Raw genomic sequence first — 18,611 nt, 5'->3', positions numbered from 1 at the left:
GGTCCCTTGGTAAACATTTAAGGCCTCTGTGGTCAACCTTCGTCTCACTACCTCTGCCCTAAAACGCTCTCACAGACACACACACGCATGCGTGCGCACACACACACACGCAACATGAGCACACCACACATATTAGCACACACACAGATCTCGACTTGGCACCCCACTGCCAGCACCATGCCTCTCCCATGTTTCCTCAAATCTCTATTGATCATCTGTGTTTGTTCAAAAAGGAGCTGTCAGGAGAGGGAGGAGGAGGCTAGGAGTGGATGGGGTGATGGTGTGAGGGTGAAGCCAAAGAAAATGAAGGGTTAGGGGGTGAGAGGTCACATCATCTCTATGTTAGTTTCTCCTTCAGCTGCAGAGGAAAAGCACATGCACACACAGTGCAATGTTGAAAGCCTAAGTTTGAGGCTCCTTCAAAAAGAAACCAGAAAGACTATGGTGATATTCGGTCTTCATGAAACATTCACCATCTCTCTGCATATAGTAGACATTACTCATCGTCAAAATTTGCTTATTTGCTTTTTTCCCGGGGTGGGGGTGAGTCCAGTGCCATAAGAAGGGGCCATGGCAATTTAGAAACTAAAACTGTCTTAATCATATTTGCTATACCAGTGGTTTTCTGGGGCACATGACTTGAGAGTTGGTAAACAACAATAATCAAAAAAATGTGCTTTGATGCTTGTATAGTAATAATTATTTGTATCTGTTATGGTTAGAAATAATTTATAGTTTATCTTGCATTTTAATTTGTTGTCAGTCTGAGAATCACTGTGTGAGGAGACCAACTCTAAATGCATGGACAACAAAAAAATGCATTTGACACATTTCTCAAGTGAAGTTTCAGTAGTGAAGTATACAATACTCTTTGTTCAGTGCTACTGTTGGAGCTCATAGTGAAACATAATGGAAGCATTAGGAATTAGGTGGAGGATTACAGCTTTTGACACTGTTTTTGGAGACCTTGCAGATTTTCATGGTTCCAGAAATCAAAAGTGTTTTCTCAGTAAAATTATACAACATAGAGTCAGTCATTGTTTTCTGTGTCTTGGATCCCTTAAATGAAAATAATCCAGTGCCTGGATACATTTATTGAGCAAAGACACAGTATTGTAAAAGTCAAGCATTTCAGAAATCATTATGATTATCTATGACGGCACTAAATTATTGCTTTAAAAATGCAAATCTAATTAGTAACAGCTTTCGTAATGAGTGACAAAATGGTTTCTGAATTTTTCTTAGAATCCTTAAAAGATGAATTTAAGTGGGTTCCCATTTTGTTTTTATTGTACATGAGCATTCACATACGCAGGAGACGCAATCAACGACTGTAAAGATGAATGACATGTCTTCACGTCCTCCTGTGAAAAAATGAAGCCAAAATTGGAGCCAGAGTAAGCGCACTAGTGTTCTCCCTGGTATCAAGTTCTTGCCATCTGACCAACCAAGAGCAGTGTAGTTGAGCATCAAATAATTAATCAAAAACAAACATCAGAGCGATAAGAACAACCTAAAACGACAGGAACCATTTTTGGAAAAATCTGCAATGTCTCCCAGCATGATGTCAAAAGCTATGATCCTCAGCCATACTGCTAAATGTGTATTTTGAGTTTTTAGTTTGGCCCATGTCCTATCCGCTAACATGGAGGAGGTGGGTTTATGACCTGTACTGCAGCCAGCCACCAGGGGGCGGTCAAGATGATTTGGCTTCACTTTTGGGGGGCTGTCATGCTGTCCATATTTATTATACAGTGTATGGATGCAATATACTGTCCTGCCATGTTCCAGGAAGCATAGCAATGTGCCAACAATGGCACGAAAGAAGAAGACTGCAAGCAGATAAACATAATAAAATGCTCTGCTAAATGCTTTATGAAAAAGACAAATTTAACATATTTGCTAGACCTCAAGAATAAAAGCATTTTGGAAGGCCAGAGTGGATGTAAACAAAACTCTGTTTGTTCACATGAAACAACTTAAAAAGTTTTTTACCCTTTGCACATCGGTGTTGTGTTTTTTTTCTCTCTTTTTTTTCCTATTGAGCAGCAAGCAAGTTCAATATTTGAGATTAACATGTATAGTAATTTACAAATATACCATCACGGATATTGACTTAACATCCAGAAAATCTTGAAAAGCAAAACAGAAATGGAAAGGAGGAAAGTATACATGCAATGCATACATCCATGAGCAAACATCAATGCACACGGAAAAATGAGGTCGCCCTTAAATGGGATTATGACCCCATGGTGTGGAGGACCTCTCGTCTCTCACAACCCTTGATGAGTTGTCAACCTCAATCTGTGAGGGACACTCGTCTTCAACTGGTGCACACACACTCTAATTAAGAAAGAATAAAGCGAAAAGCCACAATGGTGATTTAAAGTGGTTTTAGAAGAGCTAAGGGGTGTTGTGATGCACGCCCCAGATATATAATAGCTACCATATAGACTATACCTGGCAATCTTTCAAAAAACAAAACACACAGCAAAAAATGTTTTAGATTAAATTACTGATAACAAATAATCTTTCATATGATATTTATTAGATGACAGTAATCATAGAACTAAGAAAAGTTATGTCCATTGGAATGGACCACGGATCTGAATGGGTTATGTTACATTGTTTAGTTACCACAGATTGTTGGTGTAGTTTTTCTGCTTTGGATGGAGATAAAATGTTGGTGCATTGGGCGGCAGCAATGACAGGTATTTCTCCAATATGGCGACACAACACAGTGTGTTCCAAGACGACTGCCTGAACATAAATCCCCGTGGGCTCTCTTTGTTTCTTTGGCTGCCATCTTTTTTGTGCATTCATTGAATGACAGCACTTCTTGTTCTGGAAAATGATGAATGATTCGAGCTTCAGCTGGCAGTTGCCTTTTTTAGCTCTGCCTCCTGTGAGACAATAGGTGAGTAATTTGTGCAGTAATACTGTTGTAATGCGGTCACATCTATGTGTCTATAGAGTACTTTTAACCACTTCAAACCCCACTCAGCCTATCATAAACATTAAAAAGCGACCAGACCTGTCCGTTTATAAGTCTTTTTGGGGGGCTATACGGTAAGGATAATTAACATCAGCCTTCAGTCTCTCTTTTTGTCTTTCTTTGTCTCTGTCAACATTCCAGTAATATCAGATGGTCATGGTGGCCGACTGAGTGGAGTCAAGTGCTTCAGTCCAGAGGAAATGAAGTGTAAGGCAGAGAGGTGGTTGAGGTGAGTAGTAAGGTGCCACAGTAGGTAAAAACAACAACAGCATAGATCCTCAGAGCGGGTCTGACACTCAGAAACGATTCTAAAAAAGACATTGCCCTTGTCCTCGAAAAAATGCTACTGTACACTCAGCGATTTAAGGCTGTGCAGGACAAAAGTACACAATAGTAAGATAAACGTTTTTAAATGAAGGGTGATTAATTCAAAACTATTGTCCTATGTCTATGTTGCACTGAGATTTATCAAGCAACCACCAACTTATTCAAAGCAACCAAAGACAAACTGTCAAAAATTCAGGATACACATTCTCACATTGTTACTACTGCTACAACCCATGAGCAAACAAAAAGTGACCAAATGGACCACCCAGTCATTATGTTATTATGTAGCGGACATGTTGAAACTTCATGACAATGCTGTGGTTAGGTTTAGGCACAAAAACGAATTGGTTATGGTTAGGAAAACATCTTGTTTGGGCTTTAAAAAAGCACTTGCCATAACACATTCCAGACTGGAAATGCAAATGTCAAAAAACAACAGCTTTTCATGGCACTACGCTGGCATGAAACACAGCGACGTCACAGTAAAAATATCCTTTATTTTTGGCACTATTTGACATGGAAAAACAGTGACATTTCACTCAAAACATTTGGTCAAAAAGCCACTGAAAACACAGCAATGTCTCGCTAAAAAACAACCACATTTGTTGTTTCATGGTCTCGAACAGTAGTGGTCTGCAGTTTATCAGCCATCTCGACTTGATGTTGCATCATCAATCAACCATCCCCTCCAATCCCCAATCACAAAGTAAACTTTTATAACTTCTATCTCTCAAAGATACAGATGTAATATATTTATGGTTTGAGGTGACTGGGGTGAAATGAAATACAACATCAGACGAATGTCTGTCTATATATATATATATATATATATATATATATATATATATATATATATATATATATATATATATATATATATATATATATATATATATATATATATATATATAAATCTCAGTGCCACAGAGACATAGGACAAGTATTAAATATATTAGGGTTATAAATCACTACTTTCATCACGATACAAAATTATATAGATTTTTTGGACAACAATACCATATTTGTCTATATCAAAAAGTCTGCCACAATACAATTTTGATTCGATTACGGAGCCTGCGATTGATATGATATGATGCTATATATATGCTTTATATGCTTATTTAACACAGTTGGTTAACAGTAGAAGCTGCCACCCCTTTATTTCGGTTTTGACCAAAAAGGATAAAAATGACATCTAAATAATTGTAAATAATTAAAACTGGTTAATTCGGTCAGAAAACCCTTTCTGGAATTTTTTTTTTTTTTTTTTTTTTTCATTTTAACCCAGACCTGAATCTTTTCCCTAAACTTCTGGGATATCTGACTTAACGCCCTGAAGGCTAACTTCACCAAGCAGCCATCAAAAGTGGATTAACAACATCAAAAATAACTGTTGAGTTCAGAGACAAAACAACAGTCTTTTGCAAGTCACTTTCCCCCCAATTAATACAACATGCTAACTTTATTAGCATACGCCTATACATTACAAAAATTAGCTTAGCAGCTAGCAGGCCTTTTCTCTAATCATAACCTAATGACTTTACGTGTATTTTTCATGCTTTCTCTTACTAACCGCTGGTTTAGGTCACCGCATCTCCCAACAGCACAGATGAATTTCAGTGTGCATGCATATCTTTACAGCCAAACATTTTTAAATAGAGTAGCTAATGTTGCTTTTAGAAGTTAGCAAAGTGAGATGCCGGCAGGGACATGATGTTTACGGACTACACATGTTTACATATGACATGTGCTCTGTCTGTTGACTCATCGTTCCTCCAGAAACAAAAAATTTTCACAGTAATGATTATTCCCGGGTAAATAACATTCTCCTCATCATCTTTCTCTTGCCAGCTTGCCATCATCTGCCTGACACTGTGAGAGTGACACAGAATTACAAAATAAAGGCGCATCTGAAAGAGGATGATATGGATCGATGTTAACACTTTGCGTGATCATTGCTCAATGAGCAATACCTGATCATTGCTCTAAATCAAAGGATTTGATTAATATGTGTGTGTGTGTGTGTGTGTGTGTGTGTGTGTGTGTGCGATAGATTTATCTGACAATATGAGGTACCGAAAAATGTATTTCATTCGCTGTGACCCTTCAGTCACGATTTCTTATACATACAAGCAATGAACTTGCAAGGTCACTGTGTTGCACAGTATACCTCAAGGGCCTTACAACAAAGGACCCCTACATGAGCTAAAAGTATTAAATATAAATATAAAATGTAGCCGCAATAAAAAGTAGGAGTTAAAGCCATGTTATTGAACTGGTAGGTCATCTATGAGTTATTTTTTAAAGTAATTTCTGTGGATCTAAAATAGTTTTAGGCAACATTATGTTTGGAGAGAAAAGGTCATCTGCACTTACATGAGGCTTTAATAGAATATTTTGAACCAACTTTTCACCTTTCCCTATGTCTGCACACACTGAAAAGCCCTTTTTATACAACTTATATATATATATTTCCAGCTATTTTTTTCAGTTAGTTGGGTCCTCTGGAGTCAGGCTGGAGCTTTACATGCAGCACCTGATCTATGCTTTTAGTCCAACAGGGTTTCAGAAATATCATATAGCATAAAGATGTACAAGATTAATTCTGCCTTTAGGTGACTTCAGATGTTTTACAGACTTTTCAAGTCTTTGAATGGATTGGTGCAAATGTAAAGCCTTCCATTAGTGCTTTCCTGATCTTCCACCATTTGCTATCAACTCTTCATTGTGTATGTCTTCATTATTCCTGTCTTTAGCCCCTCTCTCATTCATTACCTTTCTCTATAAATGCCTTGATACTCTGGGCTCACCAGGCTAATAGAGGGCTAAAGAAGGAGTAAAGAATGATGTGAATCAATTTACTAAGACCTTGTTAATAACTTCGGAACGAGCCACTGGATTACTTGGAAAGCTGATAATACAAGACCTTTTCAGTGTCTGATTTCTCAAGGAAATCCAGACAACAATTCAGCCAAAGGCAATCAACTACAATCATGGTGTAAAGACCATATGAATAACACATGAGGTGATAATAGCAGGAAACCTACAGAGAGTAATATAAGCTAGGCAATGGTGTAGCTAGCATTGCACTACCACCAGAAAACGTGCAAATATGAAAGATTTACATCTCTTTAAGAAGACTTGATGTTCAGTCATTGTGCTTTCTTACATCACTCAACTTCAAACTGCTCCTTCCTCTGCTCTCACAAATGTTTGTGCCAAATTTGAAGAAATTCTTTCAAGGTGTTCTTGAAATATCATGTTCACAAGAATGAGATTGATGACATCACAGTGACGTTCACTTTTGACTTTTGACCACCAAACTCTAATCAGATCAGCCTTGATTCTGAGTGATTGTTTGTGCCAAATTGGGAAAAAAATCCCTAAATGTTTTCTTGAGATATTGCATTCACAAAATGAGATAGACGAGGTCACAGGGACACTGACCTGTGATCACCAGTTATGTAGGCTATCTATTAACTTTTTCACAGCAACGACACAACAGGTAATTTGTACATCCACAAACTTCCAAGCACCTGGCCCCTAAATTAATCTCACGGAGCATTTTTAATAACGCCATCTCAACAAGCTTGTTCTTCAGGGCTGTTTGACAACCAGTACACATTATGTCACTATTATTGTGGCAGAAATAATTATTTTTCAGCATCATTATCATCATTTCAAGATAATCATGTTTGTGAGTATGAGTACACAAAGTTGTCCAAGGTCCACTGTTGGGTCTCTCAATAATTACACAAGAATCATGCAAATAGATATTCTGCCCTCGACTTTCCCCTCCACCACGAACTTCTTTCTTTAAAATAAACAAAATGAAAGTAAACACACCGCAGACTTCAACATGAGTGTGCATGTTAGACCAGACACTGGTGAGGAAGAGTCCACACAGATGAGAGGCAGGGCCCCGAAACTGCAGCTCATCCAGCTGCTCCTAATAGGTCTTCAACTGTTGGATGTATTTACCTAAATGCATTAGCTTGTGGTGAGAGTGTGTGTTTACTGTGTTTGTGGGGAGGATATACACAGGAATATACACAGGATGCATTTTTAACCTATGTGCATGTGTGTCTTGTGTGCGCTCTCAGGCATTCAGATCTGGCTACTGGATGGCTCTAATGTCTCTGACTCTTATTTCATAAGAGAGAGTGGAAAACTCAGAGTCAGCACACTGGCATGAAGAGAGCCTGTGCTGGAAGCAGATCAGGACACACATCTGCAAACCCTGCTACACTCTGTGCAAGTGTGTGCGTGTGGGAGAGGGGTGAAAAATAGAGCGAGTGCTTGTATGCATGCACATGCATGTATGTATATATAAAATTAAGTGTGTGTATCGGAGCAAGGACAAGAAAGGGTAAAGGGTGCAGGCAAGAGACAAAGTCCAGCAGAAACAGACAGAGTCTGTGCTGCGCAGATCTGAAAATTGATCTTTGTGAAAAATGTCTGCTTTGCAGCATTCCACACTGTGTGTGTGCACGCTTGGGCGTGCAATGGTTTGTCTAAGATATTAAAAGTAATAGCTGTCAAGTTAAATTTTGGCCCAGAATCTAACTTTTTATTTGTTGCAGTTGCCTCACGTCAGTAAAATAACTGAGTTGCCACATTCGGTCATTTCAGAGACAATTAATCCAAACTAATCAGGATCACGGGTGAACTAATCTGGATTTTGGTATTAATGAATGGTACAAATTCAGTTCAATCCTATGTGGAAGCAAGTCTCTCCACCTGTTTTTTTGGATGACTAAGTATAGATGCACAGCATGTTCCTCTATAATTTGCACTAAATCCTGCTGTTTCTCCCTCTTTGTCAGACACGCACAAACACACACACACTTCCTGACAATCATGCACATTACTGGAGAAAAAGTACACATGGTTGCATGTAAAATCTAATGGTTTCCAGAGCGCTGTTGAGCTGTCAAAGGGTATAGAACATAACAGCTGCACTTAATGTTGTATGTGGGAGTGTAGCGAACACTGAGACAGAACCTGATGGAACTAACATCTCTTAAAACTCCTCGCCTCATCTATTAAAACATCTCCTACCTCAGCTACCAGGTGGACGCTATAATGGCTGCCATTATGCATGACACTCATTGTGCTTTTTCTCTGCATTAGTACTTACTAAGCTCTTGCAACAATAAATCCCATTAAGTATGGCTCAGCTACATTCAGACTAATGCCATCACACTAGAAAAAGGGTTGGTGATATACATAATTATATCAGTCAGTGTCAGAGGTTGCTTATCATTTTTAAATTGGCCTCTAAACTAACGGCGTCCAGTGGGTGTAATAAACATGCAGTCCTAGATAAGCAGAAATAAAAAGAATGATCTGGAGCCAAAATATGAGACTTAACAGTGCAATAAGACCTTTTTCTTGAGGAATCAACTACCTTACTACAGGGCTAAACTAAGTCTATGCAAAAGCACAAGTTGCTCAAAATGCATATCGCCAGGAAATATGGCTGTTGAAGATGAAAAACCATTAAAAAAATCTTCTGAGAATGTGTAGGTCTTTGGCAAAGTTGCTCATAGCGTGTCATTAAATTGTGGTGTACTTTGTAATTAAAACAGCAGACGGGCAAAGGTGTGCTCCTGTGGTCAGTGCAGCACGCTGCCAATCACTAATGAAGAGTAAACAGACTGAGGAGAATCTGTCATCAAAACTGATAAATGCTGATGCAGTGAGAAGAAATTCAACACAGATATAGAAAAGTTGTTATAGACAATTCATTTAAGTAGTGGAAACAGTTAGTTTTAAGTAGTTCATTTAAGTCATCTGACCAATAAGAGTCCAAACAGTTTAAGTTCCTTTTCTCTATTTCATATTGTTCTCAACAGTTATCGGAGATACGTCTGATTCTGCCGTAAATGCTGGATCAGGTATCAGCAAGTGCTCAAGTCTAGTAAGCACTGATCTGACATAATGTCATTAATGAATAAACATTAACCCTTTAAAACCTGGATCCACACCAGTTTTCTTGTGCTGCATTAAGACACCTTTCACAAGGTATTTAACCCTTTCAAACCTGAGCAGATTGGCTTGGTTTATTTCCAAAACAAGAGTAAAAAAGGGCAATGACCAACTTGGCAAAAAATGTCCTACAAATGCCAATAATTAAGTAAAAGGTGACAAATAAATTATGTAAAAGTTAGTTTTTAAAAAAGAGGAGTGATTACTAGAAAATTCTCTGAAAAAATGAAAAAGTTGTGCTGTGCAGCCAAATTGAGTAACATTAACCCTTAGCAAAATATCACCAATATAGCAATAAACCTAATTTAAATTTTCTGTATGTATTTGTTCATGTTAAACAAAGCGTTTAACCTGAGCAACGCCTTACAAAATTGAGGGCAATCATTTCACATCCATACAAGACAGCTGTTTTTTAAGGTGATGATATCGGCTGATACACAAGTTCAGGTATCGGGATTGTTATCGAGAAGGAAAAAATTGTATCATCTCTAATTTCATATTACTGTTAACTGACTTCCTCTGGTTTTTGGACAGTAGATGAGACAATACCAGCAATTTAAAAGCAACATGAACTCTAGCAACTTCTCATATAGCATATTATTATTTATGGATTAGCCTAATAGATCAAAAAAGAAAATGTATAATCTTAATAGGAAATCATCATAGAACTCCTTGTGTCATGCATGTACAGTCATATGCACAGGCATATCATGGTGTCTGAAGCGATCATGGGCCAAACTGATCTCCATCTGTGCAAAGATCAATACATCAGGCTGTGTCAACAATGAAGCAACACTAACAGCATAGCCTGTTTCAGGGTTCAGCGTTAAACTTAATCATTTCAAGGCTTGATTTTTAACTGAGCTAATGTTTTTATGTCATTTCAATAAGATGTTTCTATTTTTCCCTCAGTATTTCATATGTATTATCAGTCTGCTGTTCAGGCTACATCCGTCAAGACCCACCATGGCTGTCACTTCACGAGCAGTTGGGTGTTGCAGTGGGATTTGAGACAACCTAAAGTTTCTGTCAGTAGTTTAGGCTGCATTTGCACATCGCATCATATTGCAGGCTAAACAAAGCCTAAAATGAGTTTCCAATTCGTGAAAAAGATGTTGAAATGAGCCTGACGTGTAAAGAAAAAGTTGTGCATTTCAGGAAAGTTTCCCGACTCATGCGTAAGCCGCCCAACACATGGAGTTTTGGAGACATGGTAGGAAAAGACGCCCTGCAAGCTTTAAAACAAACATAAACGCACTTACTTATTTCGAAGTGTCGAGGTGGAAAAACTGCAAAGACAGCGCAGATCGACTTTTCACAACTTGGTCATCTGATGGCCAGCGTGAACACCAACAGGCACGAAAAGTCCTGCTTCTTCACTTCAGCCTGCTCGGCCCAGTCAGATCTCTCCGATCGGGATTGCTCATATCACCACAGTCACTGAATCAGGTCTGTGTCGCTTTCGTAGAGAGGATTTTGTTGTCTTATCTGTTGCTCAGTTCATCATCTACTCCACTTTGAGGGCTACACACACGCTACGTAGCTCAGACAGAGCCAGTGTGTGTGTGTGTGAGTGTGTGTGTGTGTGTTTCAAATGGCGGTGAAGCGCCCTCATCCGCCAACAATCCAATCTGCTCCATTATTACCACAGAGAGGACTGCCAGAGAGAGAGAGACCGCCACCGGGACAAACTTCCAAAATAAAGCCCTCTAGTGAGGAACTGCCTGCTGCCAAGCTTGCTGCTTAGAGCCAGAGCTGTAATGAAGTAGCAAATCAACATTTTATCTGATTAATGGTTAGCAGAGAGAGCCATAGCCCCACATTGTAAATCAATCTCGACAAAACCCATTTCAGTTTGATACTTCAGAAGACTTGATGTCTTACTTATACTCTTAGTAAGTTTGATACTGAAGTTCTGGGCATGTAGGCATGCAGGGGGTATTTTATTTTATTGTATTATTTTATTTTATTTTTTTTCTATATTTTTTTTTAAATATTACATTACATTTTTTTGTTTTTTAATTCAATTTCGTTTAATTTAATTGTATTCTATTTTTAATTAATTTCATATTATTTATTTATTTTTTAAGAACACTAACGTGGGGAGAAAAAAAACATCAAAAGTTGTCTCTGTCTGGACATGACTGGGCTACATGCCCTCAGGACTATCTTTATAATTAACACCTACTAACTTGGGAGTGTTTATAGACACAAGAAAATAAAATAGTGGTTTTGAAGTAATTATTTACGACTATACCTTTTCGTAGGCTAGATGTAATCGTTTACTGCATTAGAGATACGTGCGTACGTGAGACAGCGTGTGAGCACGTGCATATAAATGTTTATAAAACACATTTTTGCGTGGAAACAAAACAACACCAGGATAAGCTGTATGATCCATGGGATCTGTAAAAACCTGCAACAAGCTCTGCTGCAGCTGACTCGGTCAAAACTTGTTTTTTGTGGTGTTTTATTCAACATGTTATGATGTGACTTAAACCTGAAAAATTTCTATCACATATTTCTCACATCACAGCCAATCGTCCACCTTCATATTGGAATTAAAACTGCGGAGCTCCAGGTGGGAGGCTTTCTGGTCAGACGTTAAAAAGAGGTCAGTCGTTGCCCTGGTTACTCGGTGCTTTGGATGGACACACCGGAGAAGATGGTCCTGATGGAGGTAGGTATTGAGTGATCCACTACTTTTTATGAACTGTGGCAACTTTCAGTCTCCAACACCCATTTTGATTTAGGATAAACTTTGTGAGATAATAAACCAACCAGTTTTATCTGCACATGAGCTCTGGTGTTTCTGTGGTTATTTTGCACCATGTCTGGTCGTTTGATGCGTATAATTCAATTTTACCGCATCTGCCGTGCGTAATTGTGTCTTCGCAGTGCGCAAACTCAATCCAATGAGCTAATGGATTACATACTTGTTGCCCTCAGATGATTGTAAAGAGTCAGAGTCATCTGAGTTATTCTGTTTGACAAGTGTATTAATCAGAACAAAACTTTTGTGCGCATGTCCGTTGGTTTAAGATCGTGAAATAAAAACACGAATAAACAGGTCTACATAATTTCTGATAGACTTCTATGGGCGTAACTTCACCAAAGTGACCAAATATTAGGCTACTTCCCGCGCTAAATGCTGAGAAGCTGCTTGAATTGCTGCGTCTGTAAACTATAGCCTCACGTGGAGGGTCCACTGGAGAAATGACGCCGCGAGAGGCTCGCCCAGAATTTCAGCTGTCAATGGGTATACACCCCCCGACCCAAGAGCCATCAATTAGCATGTAGGGCCCGCCCCGCCACGTGAGAGAAAAACACACCCAGCTGTTGCTGCTGCTGCTCAAATGTATGTATGTATTTGCCTGCGTGGACCTCGTGATAGTTTGTCTTCTCCGTATTTGTCCTCCAATCGATGATCATCCCAAGGCAAGCATCCATCAGTGTAAACAACATCAATTGCAGTAATAAAGCCAAGCATCGGGGTTTAACCCTTTGAAACTCCGCTTTATAGCAGACATGCTATTTTTGTTGTGCTGCTTTCAGATGCCTTTCACAGGTATTTAAGCCTTTGAACTTGATTTCAAAAACATTGGGAAAATGCAATTGGCAACTTGATAAAAAAAAAAAAAATAAAGTATAGTTCCACAAATTGCAATTATTAATAATTAGTAGATTTAGATTAAAAAATCTATAGTTAAAAAATAAATAAATAAATAAATGCCAGGGGAAATGATTATAACTACAACTATATTTAGAAGTATCACAATAACCTATTAAATATAATGTTGCAGAAATGTTTCAGAATTTAAGCAATTTTTTGTAACTTTGCCAATTAATTAATTAATTAATTTCGCAATTTTTTCAGGTAATTTTCTTATACTTTTTCAAACTAATTTCTTGTTCGCTTTTTCGCATGACCACTTACCCCACTTTATATTTGACACTTGCACATTATGAAGTTATATTATGTGTCACTTGAGCCTGTATCCTCCGGTACTCAGATAGTACTAGGAAAAACAGGACAGAATGGCACCTTAAACATGGTCAGCTGTAAATAGAAACAAAGACAGACTGACAAACATACTGACAGAGTGACAGATGAGGCCCAGAGGGGCTCTTTTTTCCTTTTCACCAATGCACCGATGCACTGTTGACATAATTTGTGATGCCAGGGGAAAGAAATGGAATTGGCCTGTCTGTGTTGAGCGGAGCCATCCTTGTATTTTTATATCCCCTGTCTCATTCTCATCTACAAGGTCCACAAGTTATGGCTCAGCTTTTCCAAGTCCTACAGCTGCAGCACATAAAAACACTCAATGAGATCAACCAAGGCTGCTCTCATGCAACACACAAACTGAAAACAAGAGCTTGTGGCACAATGAAAATAACTGACGTTTGCAAGTTTTGTGTAGAATGTTTACTTGCTATATTTAACTCTTTAAAACTTAAGCAAATTGGCTTGATTTCCTTTGAAAAAAAACATGGGAAGAAGTTACAAGTTACGCATTAAAAGAAATTGATTAACATCCCTCTCTCATTTAAAAAAAAATGTCCAGGTCACTATCTTGTCACCTTTTCCTAACTTCTTGCAAAGTGCAAGAAGTTAGGAAAAGGTGACAAGCTGCTTGATGCCTTTGCAGCCATTTTTTTTTTTCAAAAGAAGTCACATCAATTCGTTCAGGTTTCAAAGGTTTAAATGCATTTTAAAGGCGATGAGAGCAGCAAAAGAAAACTGATATTGTTCCTGGTTTCAAAGAATAAACAAAGGGTCAAATTCAAGCATTACTGACTGTAATTTTCTGACCTTTGTGACATTAATTACCAGACAGAAAAAAACTTTGGCAAACAATTTGTATGTACTAAATGACCTTTGAACATGTCCATGTATTGGTCAGCTGTGGGACAGAGAGCCTTGATTGGAGGAGACTGGGGGCGTCCTTTGAATTAGTTCCTTTGTTATGGAGTACTCATTCCTGTGATTGTGTGCTCTGAGTGATCATGTGGACTTATGCTGTATTGAATGTGACAACAGAACAATGCATCTGGCCCACAGGCTGATGCCACTGGGCCTGCACTGGAGGCCTGAAACTGGGTCCCCCCACCTCAAGCCACCCTCCTCAGCTACGCCCTCTGTGGGATGTTTGGTGAACACTGTTACAGCAGCTGTCAAAGTGCTTTTTACCCTGCCGGTCATATGTCTGCATGTGTATGTCTGTCTGCAGCTAATCTCGCGAACTATTAGATCAATTAGATTAATATATTTTGTGTACACATTTATGACTGTATGCTCAGTGATCTCTTGTGGTTGCAGTGATTTAAGATGTTTTTTAAAGCCTGTTTATTGACTTTTTTATACTATTGTTGACTGCTGACTCCTCACTCCTCCTAACTGGTCAGTGGGAGCTGCAAGTTTTCCACAAATTTCCTCATCTTAAAATAACAATCCTTATCTGTTGTATGCCTTATTTTGGCATTTATCATGGTTCAGGAAACTGACATTCATAGATGAATAAAATTAGGCATGACTTGACATGAATAAAGCGCCATTTTCTGTTTTCCTTTGCCACCATCTTGGCAGTAATGGTGTCTTTTTTGTCTGTCTTAACTTGTTGTTATTTCCTACTTTGTTTGGGTACAAACAAAGTTATCCCTTTGAAACTTGAGCAAATTAGGTTGATTTCTTTCAAAAACATGAATAGAAGACAATAAGAAATTACCCAGAAATGTGTAATAAATTAGAAAAAAGCACAAGAAATGAACGAAAAATTGTGTAAAAATAACAAGGACAAAAACAACAATAAATCAATCAGAAAAGAACGTTTAAAAAGTGATTAAAAATTCTAAGAATTCTGTAACAATTTTAAATATGATCATTATAAATATAACATTTCCCTTACTTTTCTTTTTCCCCAAGACATTTAACCCAAATAATTTTCTAATTTACTAATGTCTCTTTCTTGTGTTTTAGTTATCAAATTACATTCATTCTCATTATTACATCAAAGAGCTTGAGACCACTAACTATTTAAATAATCAAATTATAATCTAATCCTTACAAAGAGTCCTCAGGAAGTGACCTGCACTACATTTCTGCTGTAGTCCATGTTCATCCATTTCCAGTAATCTGTGTTAAAAAACTGGTGATATCCTATACATGTATATTTTAATATCATATTCATATTCATTGTTTTTTTTTTGCAAATTTGTTGATAATAAAAAATCATTAAAATAACATTCCTTATGGTTGTTTCACAAGATTGTTTAGTTTTCCGTTCCTTAGCCGCCTAACTGAGCATCAGTGCTTCAGGCATAAATCAAAGCCACATTCCTATAATTGGTTTTCTGCAATAGCATGCTTTTCAATAGCTGTGTAGATCTTTTCCGTGCTTGGCTGTCTGTTTTTTTTCTTCCACGTAATGAAAGAGTGGCCTTTGTGTCATCCCCTTCAAGTCACCTGTAATGCATTTAGCGCAGTTCCACATCACAAGTGTGGCCGCTCACAACTGTGTCAGCACCCTGCTGCCCATTAGATTAGGATAAAAGAGAGGAGATGGCCACAGGGGGAACACACACACACGCACACACAAACACACACATAAGAAAAACAACAACAACAAGCAAATTTAAGGACGGATCACTGTGCTCCTGGTTCCATATCCTCTTTATTACAGAGCTGCTGATGGACTTAGAAGGATTCACAAATAATTCACTATTAACACTTCTGAACCCCAATTCAGTGTTACGAGTCCCTAACCTGCCATATATATGGCAGCAGGAGGTAGGTGGGATGGACGCAGTGAAGTGGGGAAGGAAATTGAAGTGAATTGGTAAGATTGCATGGGATGAGTAAGATCCACAGAGTATCAGCATGAGAGCCCCACCATGTGCAAAACAACACAATTAAGAGGGACGCTTAGCTTAATCACTGAATGCATCATGCAAATGATGTTTTTTTTTTCAATGGCTACTTTAATCTTGGCTGTTATCGAAGAATACAAATCAGAGACTTAACTCTAATGAAAGGAGGAGAGAGTGAAAAAGAGTGGGATGCAACAAAGGTGAAGAAGAGGGACAGTGGAAGATGGAGAAGATAATGTAAAAAGCAGAAATCTGAGACAAACAGGGAGAGCTGGTTTAATTATTGACAATTATTGACAGAGCAATAAAACTATAGATTGTAGCTGTTACTTTGCACTTAACCTTGTGTCTGTAGGTTTACTCATATTGTTGTATTGACTCTTCTTCTGTAATATCTTTACATTCAAAGGATTAATAATGCTTGATCGATACGAAATTCTACCACCACAAACCAGCTTCAGAAAGCAAAAATATATTTTCAGCTTCTTTTTCTTAGAGACTGTTCATCATTTATGAGGAAGAGGGGTTGGTGCAAAAAGGGGGAGGGATGTCAAACAATTTTTTAGACATTGTTTTTTATTTTGGCTTAGGAGAGGGACATACAACTTTAAATGATTTCATTTTGTTGTATTTTAAATAACCTCTGAAGTCCCAAACCCAAGGTTAAATCACAACATTTATCATAGCCACAGACTGTTAAAACTGAAATTATCACTGGATTTTCATATTTATAATGTTCCTCGGACACATTATGCATGCTGACCCCTTTCATTAGGTAGTAGAACCAAATACAAGCTTAAAATAAAATGATATTACTTTGTCAGCAATCTCTTTATTATGTCGCTGTTTAAAACTTAACCAAAAATAAATTGACTCTCCTAAATTGACGAGATCCTGTAATAACATAAAATTCTGTGCTCCTGCATGCAGCACAAAGGTGAAAAAAACAAGTTTTTTTTTCATCTACAGGATTTTGTTTTCAACTTTTCACTTCTAACTTTCAAGATTAAAAAAAAAACAGTCACATCTCAGCAACCCCATAAGTGAAGGCAATAGTTGTACTGTGTCCATCTCGCCTATTATTTATGTCTATGTGCGGAAATAATGTTTGCAATATGTATACTCAATAGAGAGCATCAAATTAAATTTCTGTGCAAGTTTATTCAAAAAGAACTACTTGTTTTTGCAATAATTCTACCTGATAAATGAGGTTTTTCAAACTTCTTATATGACCTGTTTTACAAATGCTGAAAACTGTATGCGAACCAACTGAAATGAGGCCATTGATGGCATAAAATAAGATACTATACATATCCAACAGCATGAAAACTTAAGCCTCATTGAGCAGGGAAAACCGCTGGGAATATATAGGAAATACCTCAGCCAAAACATTCTTCATATTACATAAGTAAACAGACTGTGTCCAATTCTGCTGATGATTTTTTTCTGCTGCTTCAGGCTGTTTAAAGATCACTACAAACTGAACTGCATTAAACTCTGTTTCACACAAACAGGCACACCTCTCAAACACTTGGCATTATGACAAGCTTAAGCTGTTGTAAGAAGAGGCTTTTCATCTGTCCCTGACTTCTTTTCTCTTTTGTATACACGGTATTTACAATACACTGGTGTCTCCACATGTTGCATGCATGGTGTGCTTTTAGTGTCTACATACTGTTGCAGACTTCTGTAAACTGTCTTGGGTCACTAAACATGGGTTTCTTCCTCATGACAACACATCCCAGGGGCCCCTTTGATTGTGGATGACACGAGGCAGCTGGAGGTCTGGTGCTCATTCCAAAACACGGCCAGGGGTACCCCCCCCAAACCCTTGCCACCATTATGTAGGGATGTGCGATAATGGTCCACAGTCTGCGCTCTAAACAAACCCACCTTGAAAATAAAGCAAGTTCCAGCAGTTGATCCAACACATCCTGGCTGCAACACACAATAACTTCAGTGTGTTTACTTTAGTCAGCATTCGCATATAAGTAGTTCTTCACTCATATAATTCTTTACATACTGTCTTTACTGCAATAACTGGTGCAATAATTCAACTACAGCAATACTGTGTGCTATTTCTAAAATGTGCAATATTCTTTCAACTCTTGAATGTAGGCCATATTTATCATGTTCACACTTACATATATATTGTTTTGTAGATTGTTGCATCAGACACGTGTTCTAACTTTACATATTACTATGCATTGTGTGGTAGAATAAGGCACATAGTTTGTTTTTTTTCCACACTTTACACACTCAGCACATTATATATATATACTAAACATGGGTTTCTTCCTCATGACAACACATCCCAGGGGCCCTTTGATTGTGGATGACACGAGGCAGCTGGAGGTCTGGTGCTCATTCCAAAACACGGCCAGGGGTACCCCCCCCCAAACCCTTGCCACCATTATGTAGGGATGTG

The 18,611-nt window shown here is 38.0% G+C and overlaps 1 protein-coding gene across 1 annotated transcript in view; it reads right to left on the bottom strand.

The window, feature by feature from the left end:
• The window catches only part of ghra (growth hormone receptor a), a 36,653-nt gene extending 25,773 nt beyond the window's left edge, over positions 1 to 10,880 (bottom strand). Inside the window, exon 1 of the mRNA XM_042488406.1 lies at positions 10,576 to 10,880. The gene's annotated coding sequence lies outside the window, so the exon portion shown is untranslated. The remainder of the gene's footprint in view (positions 1 to 10,575) is intronic.
• Positions 10,881 to 18,611: the final 7,731 nt, after the last annotated feature.

Source organism: Plectropomus leopardus, chromosome 6 (genome assembly GCF_008729295.1).
Source record: "Plectropomus leopardus isolate mb chromosome 6, YSFRI_Pleo_2.0, whole genome shotgun sequence".
Classification (NCBI taxonomy): Eukaryota; Metazoa; Chordata; class Actinopteri; order Perciformes; family Serranidae; genus Plectropomus; species Plectropomus leopardus.
The sequence above is the reverse complement of the archived record's forward strand: the minus strand, read 5'-3'. Positions and strand labels throughout refer to the sequence as shown.